The sequence below is a fragment of the Eptesicus fuscus genome, chromosome 9 (assembly GCF_027574615.1).
Source record: "Eptesicus fuscus isolate TK198812 chromosome 9, DD_ASM_mEF_20220401, whole genome shotgun sequence".
Classification (NCBI taxonomy): domain Eukaryota; kingdom Metazoa; phylum Chordata; class Mammalia; order Chiroptera; family Vespertilionidae; genus Eptesicus; species Eptesicus fuscus.
The window spans coordinates 6572674-6576061 of NC_072481.1; positions in this window are offsets into that span (position 1 = coordinate 6572674).

Sequence of the window (3388 nt, forward strand, 5' to 3'; positions counted from 1 at the left end):
TCTCCCTCTCCCTTCCTCTCTGAGATCGCTAAAAATATATTTAAAAAATAAAGAAAGAAAGAATAATAATAATTATTATGGTTGCTAAGCCTTTTCTGAGCACTCACTATGTCGCCGAGTGCTTCTTGGCATGCTTTCGTTACACCTTCTGTAACTGTCCCCAAGGTTGTGAAGCCACCAAAACCGGGGTTTGAACTCAGTAAACGGACCCCCAGCCTCAGCCTCATTGCTCACCCGGTGGCACCACACTCCCATCCTCAGGCAGCCTCTCTCCTCCAGCCCCCCTTCTCCCCCCCGCCCCCCCCCCCAGCACTCCACTCAGGGCCTTCTCGGCTTCCCAGGGAGCAGGCCGGGGCAGGAGTCGTGAGGCAGCGGCCCCCCAGGACACTGCCCCCTGGGCCCCGTTGTCCTGCCGGGAAATGGGCCGGTCACAAAGGAGAAAAGCCAGCCGGGCCTGCCGGGCCTCCTCCTGCGGCAGTCAGAGCCCAAACCCCACACCCAGGGGCTCCCTGCCCTGCAACCCGGGAGTCTGATCATGTGACCAGGCTCTTCAGAGACCAGGGCGGGGTCGGAGAAAGGCAGAGGTGGCGCTATGGGGCAGGGTGTCGGCGCACTGGGTCAGCCAGAGCCCAGCACGTCTGGAACTCAGGAAGCTCCTCCAAACCCCAAAATGTCTCAAACCGTCTCGATTCCTCCAAGCAGCCTTGACTGTCAGGGCAGGAAAGAGCCACGTATTGTCTGAGTGAACAGAGAGCCTCCCTTCCCTAGGGAGCCAGAGCCGGCAGCTTTCTTTTATTTTTTAAATTTATTTTTATTGATTTCAGAGAAAGGAAGGGAGAGGGAGAGAGCGCTAGAAACATCACTGATGAGAGAGAATCATGGATCGGCTGCTTCCTGCACGCCCGCTACTGGGATTTAAGCCCGCAACCTGGGCATGTGCCCCGACTGGGGATTGAACCCTGACCTCCTGGTTCATGGGTCAATGCTCAACCACTGAGCCACACCAGCCGGGCACCATTCTTAAATGTCCCCAACCTCCAGAGTCAGTGCTTGGTGCCAGGCGCGTGGGCACACACAGGGCTGGGGGAGCGGCGGAAAGAGGGGGGACTGTCACCCCGCCAGAGGGGTGCTAAGCCTTGAGATGACCAGAGGGATGAGGACAATACTTCCCAGGCTCATGACACACGCGTTACAAACCCAGACATCTAGGGGGCCGATGGCTAGTGTGAGGAGGGGCAACCACATCCCTTTGGCCTAAGTGTGGGGATGGCACAGGGCAGGCAGAGGGCTGGGGGACCTGGAGAAATTCGCCTGAGGGGAAGCTCAGCCTGCCTGCGTGCTGTTTGGGGGGAAGGCACTTGTATTGTCAGATGCAGAAGTAAATTCAAAATCTTCCATAAAAATCCGATTTTTAAATCTGGGCCAAAACTTTAAAAACATTTTTTTTTTTTTAATTTTTACTGCCAAGAGTTTCTAACAAAATGTGTCTGCAGGTGGTATCCATCTGTGGAGAGGGCTGGGGACGCAGCAACTGTATGAGATTATGCTTTTCTTTTTAAAATATATTTTATTTATTTTTTACAGAGAGGAAGAGAGAGGGATAGAGAGTTAGAAACATCGATGAGAGAGAAATATCGATCAGCTGCCTCCTGCACACCCTCTACTGGGGATGTGCCCACAACCAAGGTACAAGCCCTTGACCAGAATCGAACCTGGGACCCTTCAGTCCGCAGGCCGACGCTCTATCCACTGAGCCAAACCGGTCAGGGTGAGATTACGCTTTTCTTATTTACAAAGTGCATTGTCTTGTATAATTGTCACCCCGACCCTGTGAGCAGATGGGCAGGTCTGCTGTGCCCATCTGACAGATCAGGAAAACTGAGGCCCGGAGGAGTGAAGCACTACGAAGTGTCACACAGCAGTGGTAGACACTGATTTAAACTCGGGTCTCTCTGGTCCCACAGAAGGCTGTTCTTTCTCCTCAGCTCTGTCAAGGCTGCGTGGCGAGGGACAGGGTGGGCTGCCTCAGAAGTGGGAGCCGCCACGTACTTTCGCACCAGAAGAGTCGTCCCCATTCTGTTACCTGAGCTGCCGGCTCCCTGTGCTCAGCCCCCTGAGAAAAGCTGAGGGTGGCGATAAGGGTGCTGAGGTGCTGATGGGGCATGTGACACCAAAAGTTTTGCAGCTCCACAGACAGCCCCACCCTCCCCGGGGTCTGGCCCGGGCGGAATGCAGAAAAGAAGGGTCAGGTGATGGACAGGGTGTCGGTGATGGACAGATTCCAGTGTCAATCCCAGGAGCTCCAGGCTGAGTCCTGCCCCGTCCCCGAGGCCACCTCCCCATCCCTGGCTTCCTGTGTCTCACCCACTCTGGCTCCTCACCCTCTAAAGGGTCCTCACACCCTCTCTGCCTCTCGGGGTCCAGCAGCCCTGAGTTCTGAGATGCCCGGTGTGGGGAGGCCGCCCGCAGGCCTCCCACTGGACTCAGCGGTCCCGTAGGCAGAGGAACTGGTTTGCTGTGGATCCTGCCTTTGAGACCAGCCGGCATTACTGGTTCCCTAAAGGAGACCCAAGAGAAGCCACTTGGGACCAAAGACAGCCCTGCCCCACCAGCGTAGGTCGCCCACAGAGGAGGCTCCACCTCTGAACACCCAGGTCGCAAACACACGGGGAAGCACCTGTCTAGCAGTCTCCCTGACTCTGGGACCCTCCTCTGCCACCCACCCCTTCCCCAGCTTCTCTGCTCCTGGGTGTGGGTCCTGTCTGGGGACCTGTCGCTCCTCCTCTCTCCCCGCTGGCCAGACCCTGACATTCTGCCGCCCCTGCTCAGAAACGCACGCCCAAGCACCCATGGGCTTGTCAGTGGGGCCAGGCCGGCTTTTCCAAGGGAACTAAGTCAAACCCTGCCTCTAGCCCCGGCCACGTGACCCAGTTGGTTGGGCACCATCCTATGTGGCGAAAGGCTGCCAGTTTGATTCCTGGTCAGGCACATGCCTGGGTTTCGGGTTCTGTCTCCAGTTGGGGCACATACAGAAGGCAGCCGATCTCTCTCTCTCTCTCTCTCTCTCTCTGTCTCTCCTCTCCCCCCCCCCCTGCCCCCCACAAGCATGTCCTAGTTATTAAAAAATAACTAGCCCTAGCTGATTTGGCTCAGTGGATAGAGCGTCTGCCTGCGGACTAAAGGGTCCCAGGTTCGATTCCGGCCAAGGGCACATGCCTGGGTTGTGGGCTCGATACCCCCCCCCCCCAGTAAGGGGCGTGCAGGAGGCAGCCAATCAATGATTCTCTCTCATCATTGATGCTTCTATCTATCCCTCTCCCTTCCTCTCTGAAATCAATAAAAATATATTTAAAAAATAAAAAATCAACTAAAAATTAAAAACAAACAA